We start from the raw sequence: 15,104 nt of genomic DNA, 5'->3' as shown, positions 1-15,104 counted from the left end.
GAATTTAAAAAGTTATTTTCTCAAGTTATACAACGTTAATTTATAAAGAATTACTCATTGTACAACAGAGGAAATGTACGCAAAGAGAGGTATACATGAATTGCATCAGTGCCAGAATAAAGGGAATTCTTGCGTTCTTATTCCATATGTGGATGGAAAAAGACTTGATTAAGTCTTTTGAAATAACAGTGGTGGGTGTGATTGCCGGTTGACCTCTTGGCTGCCAGGTGACGAGATTATAGTGGGTACATCTCGAGGGGTGAAAAACAGCTCTGTGTTCATGAATATAGACTGAGGTTCTATTTAAAAGATTGTGGGAATGTGTCCCCTAGACATGTAAGATAATTATATATATTTAAAATAATGCCTTCTCAGTAAGCGGGGAGCTTGTATAAATTTATATATAATCACAGAAATAAACAAATAATATAAAACTTTTTTTTTCCTGTAAAGTGATAGGTTTGAGTGAGTGTGAAGAACAATGTTTTATTCAGATTCTCCTTGACTGCATGAATTTGTTAAATCAACAGCACACACTATTTAAAAAAAATTATTAAAACTAGGTATTGGATGAGAATTTCAAATAGTACAGACTGCCAAGAGGAGATATTTGGAAAGAGTTAAACCTCATTCATACACAGAATATCAACCTTGCTGGAACAATGTTATTTGGTTTTATTCTTATGTCTAATGGACAAACACACTTGTTTGTCCATTAGCTTACTCTGTTACTCTGGTCCAGTCTCTGGCTCATCCATTAGCTTGCTCTGTGGGAATTTCAGGGGTCGATGTGGCATCACAGCATTATTATTGCCACTGTGTCACCCTACAATACACCTGTAAACCCATTGCGTAAATCAAACGTAAATCACCTTTTCGTTTCTGAAAACGGCTCCACAGCTGTGGGCATCCTCGCCAAGGATCATGGTGGTAGTTATCGCCCTGTGGCCAATCTTTCAAAAACTTTTGATTCAGTCATTCAAAGGCATGACATTCTGCTTATGCACTGTGGCTGCCTCTGACCTGCTGGTCACCGGTGCATAGAAATTTGTACAGTCTCATCTTTTGATACTTCATGTCTTCTAGCATGTGCTCTGATCCTTCTAATATGCCTTCATGCCACATGACTTCGGTAAGATTTGGCACTACAGGGGGTTCCGCAGCTCAGACGGTAAGTCCATTTCTAATTGGGACTAGCTAACAGGACTAGTGTCTGCATGTACACTATCAACTAGGCTGGCTATAGTAAAGGTCAAAGTCATGAACCTTTGAATCTGACACGGCCACTGGCAACGCCTTAGCAGACAAGGTGGCACGCTGGGCAGCTGTTAATGCCCCCTCATGCCCATATCTGGTATCTTCCATGTGTGAAGCTTCCTCCATGTTTTCTAATTGCTTAGTGCTGACTGATATCAATCTGCTTTTCTTACAGACTCGGGGTACACAACAGAACGGCTCTAACTGGGCTGCTCAGGCCTGTAGCCCTGATAAAGATGGCCTAATCTGTGACCCGGAGGGGATTATCAACTTCTTAAATCTATTTCTTGTGCGTCGTTTTCATTGTATGTGAAATACACAGAGGGCAGGTGATGGCTAATGTTTAGAAAACAGTTTTGCACGTCTGAAACGTGTCACAAGCTACCAAGGTAAAAAAAAAACAAGCAAAACAGGATGCCTTACCTGCTCCTGAATATCACTTTCAGTGTCTACAAACAGATTTTACGCACATGCCACCTTGTGGTCAGTTGAAGTACTTGCTAGTAATTGTAGGCAGGTTTTCTATGTGGACAGAGGCATTTCCTAGTTCTAAGGAAAACGCCTGCACTGATAAAATCCTAGCCAAGGAGAAAATACTGTGGTACACATTACACCTTTGGTAATAGATTTGGATGAGGGACCCTGTTTTATTTCTAAAGTAACTTAGAAAATGTGCACCTATCTAACTTTTGACTGGAAGTTTCACCTCACTTATCATCCTCAGTCATCTGGCATTGTTCAGAGAATGAATTGCTGTGACCCGAACCGCTGTGCTAACATCTGGATCAGCACAGGTTATACACACCAGCTGGCTGAAGAAATCCCCTGTACCAGACATGCCTGCCAAGCCAAATGCACCTTAACACATACTGTACAAGATTTGTTATATAATTTCAAGCTGGGGGACTTACCCGTAGCTGAACCACACACACCAAGGAAGTTCTCCTTGGCCCTTATGATGTAAATACACTTTAGCATTGGTACTATATAAATTAAAAGTTTTCCTATCCGCCTATTAATATCCTTTGCAGATTCTTAGTTCTACCTCTCCTTGTTTTCCTTTTTCATTGCATGCAAAACCTTAGAGTAAGAAAAATGGGCCACGTCTGTGTAATAATATTAGCATTACTTTCAGTCCCAACAGGTACAGAAGGGGTATAGTGGGCTTCAGAATCATCAACAGCAATGCAATAAAAATTTAGCTTGTGTAATCTCCCAGGTAGGTAACAGAAGGAGAGGTAGAGCCAGGAAAGGTCTGTCTGGTATCTAAAGCGTTCCATATATCATAGGTACCATTCCCGGAAGATGATGTTACAGCAACAGCACTTAGTTGTAATTCTTCAGACTGTGAAATCAATACAGGAATAGGATTCATGCTAAATTGTAGGTGGTAGTATCCCATCGTGGGCCTTGGATGATAGTTTGTGGCCAAAACACAGGACAGGCTTTAATAAAATTTATTATCCCAAATTCCGAAATATGACCCTAGCTGTATTACCTGTAATGGGTACCAGCTGTTCTGCAGACCTACCCGATGGTACATTTTTAGGCCAGACACCATGTAAAAATGAGGTATGGGCGTTAGGTGCCCATTAGGTGCTCACCATCTCTTTGCTCTGCGATCTTGGGCACTGGAACTCTGGAATCTCTGTTGTGGGGAAGCCATTAGATGGCATAACCTAGCCTACCTATTTAATAATTAATAATACTCATCAGATGAGGCATTAAGTATACTGTCTCTTTTTTTGATAACGTGAAACTCTCTTGGTTTCACTACCATGGTGTGCGTGTCTCTTGACTTCAGAGGATGGAGGGATGAGGGTAACTTAGAAGAGAGTGAACCTGAGGGTTTTGTTCAATTTGGACCCGTTTCTAAGACCGATCATGCATACTGCCCACAGTACAGGATTTAAAACCCAGTGCTATGATCTTGGGTTTCTTCAGTTGGCCTGGTCTAGGTTCACCAACATTTTTTGGCAAGTTTAACTGTCCTGAATGACTAGGTCATTCTATCAGTTTTTTTTCCTCCTTGATTGAACTGACATATTCCAGGATGACAATATCAAAATATCTTGTTTGCACTAATGCTTTTGATCCATTAAAAACAGCCTAATACGTCTGGTTTTGTCGCAGCATGGAGTAGACGTGCTTTCGGTGGTCTCGGCAGAGATAAGTTATATTTCATTCCTATAACACACCATTATTTTTGTCAGTCGAATATTAGTTTATTTTATTCTTTTTTTATTAACAAGTTTTCATTTATTACTTCCAAAACGTTGATGCAGTCGCTTATCCAGCTTGTAGCACAATCTGCATCCTCCCTTGCAGGTACTGCTTCACCCCAGCAGAGGCGGTTGCCTCATTAGACATAGCAGCACTGAGATCCAAGTTGGTGAATTGCAAACAATTCTGAAAGACCCCAAGGCTAAAATAAGAACCGAGCTCCCTGATATGAGAGTTGAGCTGACACGTGTTTTTGCAGCATAAAAAACAGAATTCGCTAATATGAAAACCACAGTATCAGATATGGAACATTTTTTAACCATGTGCACAGATGATACTGCCATGCTACATGCTAAAGTTGAACTTTGCACTAATGAGGTAAACAAGCTAGAGGCTAAATGTGAAGACTTAGAGGCCAGATTCCGTTGTCCCTACGGATACTGGGAATTCCAAAAAGCGAATCCTTTTCCATTTCTACTGCTATGATTTCTAAGCTCTTGAAGGATTTGTTCACTCTGGATAAATGCACACAGGTGGATAGACTTCACCATTCTCTTGCACCTAAATCTAGGCCTGGTGAATCACCACGTCCCATGATTGTGAGAGTTCAAAAATACAAACCGGATTCCAAAAAAGTTGGGACACTAAACAAATTGTGAATAAAAACTTGATGCAATAATGTGGAGATGGCAAATATTCGGAATACAGCATAGATGACAGATCAAAAGTTTAATCTGCGTAAATGTAACATTTTAAAGGAAAAATATGTTGATTCACAATTTCACAGTGTCAACAAATCCCAAAAAAGTTGGGACAAGTAGCAATAAGTGGCTGGAAAAAGGAAATTGAGCATATAACGAACAGCTGGAAGACCAATTAACACTAATTAGGTCAATTGACAACATGACTGGGTACAAAAAGAGCTTCTCAGAGTGTCAGTGTCTCTCTGAAGCCAAGATGGTAAGAGGATCACCAATTCCACCATTGTTGTGAAGAAAGATAGCAAAGACTTTTAAGTTATCATCATCAACCATGCATAACATCATCAAAAGATTCAGAGAATCTGGAACAATTGCTGTGCGTAAGGGTCAAGGCCGTAAAACTCTACTGGATGCTCGTGATCTCCAGGCCCTTAAATATCACTGCACCTCAAACAGGAATGCCACTGTCAAGGAAATAACAGAATGGGCTCAGGAATACTTCCAGAAAGCATTGTCCGTGAACACAATCCACCATGTCATCCGCCGTTACCAGCTGAAACTCTACAGTGCAAAGAGGAAGCCATTTCTAAGCAAGCTCCACAAGCTCAGACGTTTGCACTGGGCCAGGGGTCTTTTAAAATGGAGTGTGGCAAAAAGGTAGACTGTTCTGTGGTCAGATGAGTCCCGATTTGAAGTTCTTTATGGAACACTGAGACGCCATGTCATCCGGACCAGAGAGGACAAGGATAACCCAAGTTGTTATCAACGCTCCGTTCAGAAGCCTGCATCACTGATGGTATGGGGTTGCATGAGTGCTTGTGGCATGGGAAGCTTGCATTGCTGGAAAGGCACTATTAATGCAGAGAACTATGTTCAGGTTCTAGAACAACATATGCTCCAATCTAGATGTCATCTCTTTCAGGGAAGACCCTGCATTTTTCAACAAGATAATGCCAGACCACATTCTGCAGCAATCACATCATGGCTACGTAGGAGAAGGATCCGGGTACTGAAATGGCCAGCCTGCAGTCCAGATCTTTCACCAATAGACAACATTTGGCGCATCATAAAGAGGAAGGTGCGACAAAGAAGGCCCAAGACGATTGAACACTTAGCCTGTATTAGACAGGAATGGGAGAGCATTCCTATTTCTAAAGTTGAGAAACTGGTCTCCTCTGTCCCCAGACGTCTGTTGAGTGTTGTAAGAAGGGGGATGCCACACTGGTAAAAAGTGGCCTTGTCCCAACTTTTTTGGGATTTGTTGACTTGAAATTTTAAAACAACATATTTTTCCCTTAAAATGATACATTCTCTCAGTTTAAACTTTTGATCTGTGATTTGTGCTCTATTCTGAATAAAATATTAGATGTTGGCACCTCCACATCATTGCATTCAGTTTTTATTCACAATTTGTTTAGTGTCCGAACTTTTTTAGAATCCGGTTTGTATGAAGATTGACATCCTCAAAAACACCAGGCGCCAAAAAATGTGTTACAGTTTGCAGTAAGGTACTTTCTGAGTTTCTGGATTTCACAGCTAAAACAGCAAAGGCTAGAGCAGTTTTAATAAGACCTGTAAACTGCTGTAAACTCCCTGCTCACCTTTGTGCAATTTTACACACAATGGTAGGCATTGCGATATTGTTTCACCCGATAAAGCCATCAAGTCCATCAGGAGCCTCATTAAATAACTGTTATTTGAGACGCTCTTTATTGAAGTGCCTCCCCCACCCACTAGTGATATTGCTTGAAGTTATACTGTATGAATTTTTCGCCCTATATTAATAGTCCATATTTATTTGTTTAGTATTACTGTTCACCAGTGTTTAAATGAGCAAAAGTTAATCCACCCAATGATTTAGGTTGCTGTAGAATAGAAAGCCGAATCCTAGGTTTTCTGTCATTCCAAATAAATTGTCTACATTCCCTTTCCAGTTCTTTAAAAAAAAAAAACAATGCTGGAGGAGAAAGAAGAATCATAGAAAACAAAAATGAAGAATATGCATCTTAACTACCGAGACTCTATCATTAAGAGAACAGTATATACATTTCCAACGCCTAAAATCATCTCTAAATTTTCCCAGTTAATTTTTGGAAACATTTGAATTCCCAAATATTTAAAACCCTGAGGCGAAACCTGAATAGGAGGTGTACTCAGAAGAGAAAGTGACGCTAATTCAATATTCAAAGGCATCAGTGTAGACTTAGTCCAATTAATTTTATATCCTGAATAGGAACCAAACTAGGCAAGTACCAATGGGAGGGATTGTTCAAGATTGGAAATATAAAGTAGAATGTTGTCCACATATATGACATGATAGGAATTTTTAATTAAAATCGGAGCAATGATGTTACTTTGCCATATAGCCTGTGCCAAGTGTTCTAACGAAAGAGCAAACAAACCAGGAGAAAGAGGGCAACCTTATCTACTTCCCCTTCCCACTGGAAATGATCCTGAGATCAAGGGCCCTGTGTGTATCTTAGCAGATGCATTAACATATAAAATTTGAATCATATGGATAAACTGTGTACCAAAGCTGAATCGTGCCCATAAATACATCCATTCAAGGCAATCAAATGCCTTATATGCATTCATTGAAAGGACACCACAAGGGATTTGTGTATTATGAAACTGATCTAAAATTTGAGTCAGCCTATGTAAATTATCTGCAGCTAATCTGCCCAGGATGAAACCTGTCTGATCACGATGCACCACCATGGTAATTACAGAGTTAAGTCTGATGGACATAACCTTAGCATATATTTTTAAATCAGAGCTGATTAATGAAATTGGTCTATAACCTTCCCTTTCTAATCTTTACCCTTTTTAAGGAGCAGCAAGATCAAAGCTATATTTTGATTCTTATGAAATGAACCAGATTCTAAAGCATAATTTATGGAATCTAAATTTATGGAATACCATCTAAACAAGGTGATTTCCCTTTATGTAAAGAGATCACTGCAGCCTTCTATTCTTCCAATGAAATTGGGGCATCCAAGCTTTCGGAATGAGCAGGATGCAATGAGGGCAAATCCAAGCCCCGTCAGAGAAATTATCCAACTCTTCTGATTTGTACAATTGCATATAGAATTTCCAAAAAAAATTCACTAATCCCTTCTGGTTTTGTAAACATCCTCACTGACTGTTGTACAACAACAATGGAAGCAAACTGTTCTGAATGTTTTAAATTCAGTGCAAGTAATCTACTAGGCTTGTTCAAATATTCATAATAATTCTGCCTTGTTTTAAAAAGTAAAAAAAAATCAGCCTGCTGGGAGGTTAAAGCTTTATACTCCAATTTTAACTTGCTTCTATCCTCCTGATAATTTAATTTCTTACAGATTTCCAACTGACTGTTGTCAGATTCCAGTTTGTTAATTTTAGCTGAACGTATTTTAGATAAAGGGGAAGCTTAAGAAATAGAATGACTTTATATGACACTTTGTGGCTTTCCAAAGAATCTGTGGTTATCAATTTCAAAAAAAGTCTTTACTTACATTTTTATATAATTAAAAAAAAAAACAGAATTTTGAAGAAGAAAGATATTGAAACGCCACCTTTTCTATGGGGCTAGAAGTACAAACCAAATTGAGAGATAATGTTATAGGTGAATGATCTGAGATTAGCAAAGAGAGGATAGAGGTATCGGGTATATGCTGAAGTGCTCCAGATGAAGTAAAAATATAATCGATTGTGGAATGCGATACGGAAGGAGTATAATATCTGGTGTTAGGATTATTTATACGCCAAGTGTCCACCACATTAACATCAGTCAAAAAGCTTTTCAAGTCAAGGAAGTATTGGGTACACACTTACGGCAGGTGTTACACGTGTCTTATCCAAGTTTACGTCTAAGACACTATTATAATCCCCTCCCAACAATAGCATACAATCCAAACAGTGTAGAACTACACTTTTAAGAGACTCAAAGAAAGATGTATCTAAACAGTTTGGAGAATAAACCAAAAAAGAAAAAACAAATATGAGCAGACTATAAAACAATAACTCCCAAATGTATCCGCAACAAATTCAAGTAAATTTAATCTTAATTTCCTACTACTTAAAATAGCAACTCCCTTTGTTTTGTTTATAGCAGAAGAAATTGCAGCTAACTTATAATGCCTATTTTGCAGTCTATGTACATCTGACTGTTTCAAGTGGGTCTCTTGAATAAGAGCAATATCTACTGTGTTATATCGTAGAAATTCCAAGAATTTTCAACTGTGAATTCAAACCACGGACATTCCAGGATAAAAACTTATAACTTGTCATTATATAGGCACATTCTATTCTTGAAGGCCCCCTTAATCTTGCTGACAAAGATCAAAAAAGAACAGTAATGTGATAAAAATAAAACCCTCTATGAGCATCAAAACACAACTTTACAAATACAAAAAATGTTAGCTGGCAGGAATTAAAGACAAGCACAACTCTGAATACACTAACCAAATTATAAATACCAAACTTCCCGGACTCTCCATCAAGGAGAAGCCAACCAGAAATCCAAAACGTACTGAAACATCAAACAATACCTAGATATAAACAAAAGTCTTTGTAAAGTCACTGACTGTTGTTTCTTTCTCACCAATAAAATATGCTACATCTGAATTAAATCTTTTGAAAAATTATTTCTAGTTATATAGCTCGAATGGAAACAAGTTGCTTCCATATCATTCCTTCATAATTGAAAAGGCATGAAAGCTGGCAGGGAGGGCGTGGCTAGGTTCCAGAGACTGTTTTAGGTCACCCATCAGTGAGCAATGGAAATTCAAGGTGAACGCCTTCCTCTAAGGCCCTCCCACATGTGAAATTATCTCAGAATTCAGAAGCAAAATAAAACTAATAAAACAAAATAAAACAATAACTGATGGGGAAGAAAAAAAAATACATGAAATAGAAGACTGGCAAAATACAAACAAATATCAGTATCAAATAACTGCAGAGCAAAAAGGTAGCCAAGTATATTTTAAAAACGTACTTTTGATATATTATTTCTGTTTAGCATTCATAAAATATTTACTTTCTGCTCTTGATTCTCAAAATTTTGCTTGCAGATTTATTTTAGCTTTTGTAAATCTTTTGACAAAAAGTTCATTCCATACACCTCATCCCAAAATACAAGCAGAGACTCAAAACAAACAAGCCTATTGTCACAACAGCAAAGAGTACAGTTTATACAGATACAGTGATGTCATACATCAGTTTCTGTGAGGACAGCTGCATTTCTGCTACAACATGGGTGAAGTAAAGCAACAATAAACCACGGTTTTTAGCTGAACTTAAGCTGCATAGTAGGGAAAAGGAAGCAGCATTCAGGAGTGTGAAAAGAATTCTCTACAATGAGGGCAAGTACAAGATGGGGAAAAGGATTAAAAGCAGCAAAGAAAAAAAGTTGAAAAGCCAAAATGCTGCTAATGACCCCCTTGGGTTTCTAGAAAGGCAATATATAAGTGTAATAAATAATTAAATAAATAAAAGCTTAACTGTAAAGTATATTAAATATGTTTTGTTTATTACAATATTTTTTGTTTTTTAACTGAAAGAGTTAATGCTTTTTGCTTTTAAAAGGTTTAAGTAGACTTATTAATAAATTACATTATACCAAAATTACAGTGGGGATTTTAGTTAACCAAAAATAATTAAACAATTTGTTGTTTAGGTTTGTAATTTCAGTTTATTAATATTACAAAATGAGGTTCTGAATTACAGTAGGTGGATTTAATGTGTACAGTGGATTATGTTCCAATTATTAGTGCTAAAGGTATTCAAACCAATAAAAAGACATGGGTGCCCAAATTTACGCACCTCCCTAATTTTGTTTAAATAATTATTGCACACTTTCTGTAAATCCTATAAAATTTATTTCACTTCTCTAATATCACTGTGTTCATCTGCTATATGATATATTAACTTAAATTGCTGACCCGAATCCGAACAACCAATGATTTATAAAGGAAAATCCTGAAAATTATCACGTGTGCCCAAATTCTTTTCATACCACTGTATATGTGGTATATGTGTTGAAGTTGGGGGAATGGATATAATGTATGTGTAAATGTAATCATTACTTTAATAGTGATGCATGGCTCTTAAGAGCCTTTAAGTGTAGGTCAAGCCACAACTGCCACCCTCAGAACAGATTTTCGTTTTGAAGGTCCATTTTCATACATACTTTGAACGTGTTTTATTATTATTATTTTTTTTATGTAGCTACATTTAAAAGGAAATATTTATAATAACCTATATTTTAATATGCATGTTCATTTTTTACATTCCATTACTTACATATAAGTTTTTATTCAAAACAGCATTGTGAATGCTTTATCCTACATTACCAAGCATAAACATAAGATGAAAGGAGACCATCAGGAAGCAGTTAATACAGAAATGCAAGTATTTCAGTATATATCATGCTGAAGCCATGACCAAGTGAACAGAGATAACATTAGATTCTACAGGACCTAAAATGCCTCAGTGTCCTAAAAATCTCCATGACCAGAGACAAAATAAAATGAGAGGAAATACTGGTGATGTATGTGAAAGATGAAGGCAGTTTAGAAGCCAAAAAACAAGACAGGTTGAGAGTTGGCAAATTGTCTCCTAAACGCATAAGCAAGTAATTTCCGAAAAAAAGTATGAGTCCATGTACAAGTTAAAGGTGAAAATCCCATAGTTCATGTATTTTACATGAAGAAAGTAAGGGATAGCTGATGGCTGAAATGTGTTTCAGTGTTTTATAAAAAGGTGAATCGTGATATGATTCAAAGGTAAAAACACCATGGTTTGTTTGTTTTACAGAAAATGAGGCAGACTGAGTTGTGTGAATTCTGCCAGTTTTATGTTTTAATCTGGAGTATGAAACCATTAGCTTATTGCTAGTGTAGGTAGACGTTTTAGTCATAAGATGTACACTTGGTTTGTGTGTTTTAAATGGATACCGTGTGTAATTAGTGTTGTTTTAAAAGAGATAAATAAATAATGAAGATAACAGCCTCATCTTGAGCATAGTACTTTAGTAGATAGTAGTTCTACAATCATACTGTAGTCCATTTGTTGCTTTGCATACTTTGTTAGCACACTTTTACCTTTTTCTTCAATGAAGCGGATCATTCTCAGTGCCGCAGTGACACTGACATGTTGGTGACGTGTGTGTGTCTGTCTGTGTGTTGCACTGATAAAAAGTGCATCAGACACAGCGATGTGCAATGCACAGTAACGAGAATACTGCAAGATCTAGAAAACTAGCAAGTTAGCTAGCTATTGCTAATAAACTAAACCATAAGGGTTGTCTTTCATTTTTCCCCGTTGATTGGCTATGACTAACAAGCCAGCAATGTTCCATATTATTATAGCACTTTCAGTTCTTTTTAAGGTTTGAAAAGTGGAACTACTCAGATAAAAGGAATAAAATATAACTGACTGCATTCCCCATGATTCTGACGTGAGGACATAAATTTATGGTAAAGTTGGTTTCATATTCGCATATTCAGATTTCTTTTTTCAATAATTCTCAAACGGTGCATGCAAATGACTTAATACTTGCAAAGTATTGTTTTTGGGATCCAAGACAAGCAACTACAACTCAGTTTATGTCAGAAATGTTTGCCATTTAAAAAACACGAAATATATTGTTTTCTATGGGCTGCCGCCATCTCCGCGAGAGCTAAGGGACCGTTTACAAACTACACTACACAGTAAAAATGAAGATGACGAACCTCACACATGATGTATACTACATCTCTTACCTTGATAAATTTAACCATTACTGGCCCGTGGTGATACATTTTTCATTACAAATTTCTATAGCTTTTGAACCTTTGATGATATTGTTTCAAAACAAATTGTATTTGATCAAGTGCCACCCATATGACATACTACACCTCTTATTTTGGTCAATTTAACCATTACTGGCTCGTGGTGATACATTTTTCATTATAAATTTCAATAGCTTTTGAACCTTTGATGATATTGTTTCTAAACAAGTTGTATTTGATAAAGTGCAACCCACATGACATACTACACCTCTTATTTTGGTCAATTTAACAATTACTGGCCCATGATGATGAATTTTGAGAATAAATTTCAATAGCTTTTGAATGTTTAATGAAATTGCTCAGAAAGAACATGTAGTTGTTTGAATGAAGTAATGGTGGGGTAGGCAATAATTTGAGCAGCTTTTTTAACAGGTTTTAAAATATTTTTATTGACCAACCAGAAACAGAGACAGTTTGTCTGTAAAGGGCCATTGTGGATCTAGGACATTGTCCAAGACAAGTAGCAACACATATCATGTTATGCATTACATAAGGTAGTCTCTGTTTCTGGGAATGTCAGCTCCAGCTTTCTTTAAATGAATCCTGTGGAAACACCAACATTTTGCATACACCTACTGTATGTACACCTCTGGCAAAAGTTATGTCTCTCATGAGTCAGACAACTTAATTTTTACATTGAAAGTAATTTTTTTGGATTATAACTATTGCTGTTGTTTTGTGTGTATATACTTACATTCTGCAAAATATTGACAGTTGGTCAATAAAAATATTTTAAAACCTGTTAAAAAAGCTGCTCAAATTATTGCCTACCCCACCATTACTTCATTCAAACAGCTACATGTTCTTTCTGAGCAATTTCAATAAACATTCAAAAGCTATTGAAATGTATTCTCAAAAATGCATCATCATGGGCCATTAATTGTTAAATTGACCAAAATAAGAGGTGTAGTATGTCATGTGGGTGGCACCTGTTCAAATAAAACTTGTTTAGAAACAATATCATAAAAGGTTAAAAAGCTATTGAAATTTATTTTCAAAAACCCATCACCACTGCCCAGCAATGGTTAAATTGACCAAAATAAAAGGTGTAGTATGTCATGTGGGTGGCACTTGATCAAATAAAACTTGTTTTGAAACAATATCATAAAAGGCTCAAAAGCTATTGAAATTTATAATGAAAAATGTATCACCACGGGCCAGTAAGGGTTAAATTTACCAAAATAACAGGTGTAGTACGTCATGTGGGTGGCATTTTATCAAATACAACTTGTTTTGAAACAATATCATCAAAGGCTCAAAAGCTATTGAAATTTATAATGAAAAATGTATCACCACGGGCCAGTAAGGGTTAAATTTACCAAAATAACAGGTGTAGTACGTCATGTGGGTGGCATTTTATCAAATACAACTTGTTTTGAAACAATATCATAAAAGGTTCAAAAGCTATTGAAATGTATAATGAAAAATGTATCACCATGGGCCAGTAAGGGTTAAATTTACCAAAATAACAGGTGTAGTACGTCATGTGGGTGGCACTTGATCAAATAAAACTTGTTTTGAAACAATATCATAAAAGGTTCAAAAGCTATTGAAATTTATAATGAAAAATGTATCACCACGGGCCAGTAAGGGTTAAATTTACCAAAATAACAGGTGTAGTACGTCATGTGGGTGGCACTTGATCAAATAAAACTTGTTTTGAAACAATATCATAAAAGGCTCAAAAGCTATTGAAATTTATAATGAAAAATGTATCACCACGGGCCAGTAAGGGTTAAATTTACCAAAATAACAGGTGTAGTATGTCATGTGGGTGGCATTTTATCAAATACAACTTGTTTTGAAACAATATCATCAAAGGTTCAAAAGCTATTGAAATTTATAATGAAAAATGTATCACCACGGGCCAGTAAGGGTTAAATTTACCAAAATAAGAGGTGTAGTACGTCATGTGGGTGGCATTTTATCAAATACAACTTGTTTTGAAACAATATCATAAAAGGTTCAAAAGCTATTGAAATGTATAATGAAAAATGTATCACCATGGGCCAGTAAGGGTTAAATTTACCAAAATAACAGGTGTAGTACGTCATGTGGGTGGCACTTGATCAAATAAAACTTGTTTTGAAACAATATCATAAAAGGTTCAAAAGCTATTGAAATTTATAATGAAAAATGTATCACCACGGGCCAGTAAGGGTTAAATTTACCAAAATAACAGGTGTAGTACGTCATGTGGGTGGCACTTGATCAAATAAAACTTGTTTTGAAACAATATCATAAAAGGCTCAAAAGCTATTGAAATTTATAATGAAAAATGTATCACCACGGGCCAGTAAGGGTTAAATTTACCAAAATAACAGGTGTAGTACGTCATGTGGGTGGCATTTTATCAAATACAACTTGTTTTGAAACAATATCATCAAAGGTTCAAAAGCTATTGAAATTTATAATGAAAAATGTATCACCACGGGCCAGTAAGGGTTAAATTTACCAAAATAAGAGGTGTAGTACGTCATGTGGGTGGCATTTTATCAAATACAACTTGTTTTGAAACAATATCATAAAAGGTTCAAAAGCTATTGAAATGTATAATGAAAAATGTATCACCATGGGCCAGTAAGGGTTAAATTTACCAAAATAACAGGTGTAGTACGTCATGTGGGTGGCACTTGATCAAATAAAACTTGTTTTGAAACAATATCATCAAAGGTTCAAAATCTATTGAAATCTGTAATGAAAAATGTATCACCACGGGCCAGTAATGGTTAAATTTATCAAGGTAGGAGATGTAGCATACATCATGTGTGAGGTTCGTCACCTTCGTTTTTACTGTGTAGTGTAGTTTATAAACGGTCCCTTAGCTCTCGCGGAGATGGCGGCAGCCCATAGAAAACAATATATTTCGTGTTTTTTAAATGGCAAACAATTCTGACATAAAGGGAGTTGTAGTTGCTTGTCTTGGATCCCAAAAACAATACTTTGCAAGTATTAAGTCATTTCCATGCACCGTTTGAGAGCTATTGAAGAAAGAAATCTGAATATGCGAATATGAAACCAACTTTACCGGAGTGTATTTTTTCACATATTGGCATAAAGCTGCTCTTGTTCATTTTAATGGTACAATGCGTGACCGTCCGGCAAAATT

The 15,104-nt window shown here is 36.3% G+C and overlaps 1 protein-coding gene across 7 annotated transcripts in view; it reads right to left on the bottom strand.

Annotated features, from left to right (window-relative positions):
• The window catches only part of gsr (glutathione reductase), a 113,144-nt gene that overhangs the window by 97,706 nt on the left and 334 nt on the right, over nucleotides 1–15,104 (bottom strand). The window lies entirely within an intron of this gene.

The sequence above is a fragment of the Hoplias malabaricus genome, chromosome 17 (genome assembly GCF_029633855.1).
Source record: "Hoplias malabaricus isolate fHopMal1 chromosome 17, fHopMal1.hap1, whole genome shotgun sequence".
Taxonomy (NCBI): domain Eukaryota; kingdom Metazoa; phylum Chordata; class Actinopteri; order Characiformes; family Erythrinidae; genus Hoplias; species Hoplias malabaricus.
This window is presented reverse-complemented; position numbering and strand designations above follow the sequence as displayed.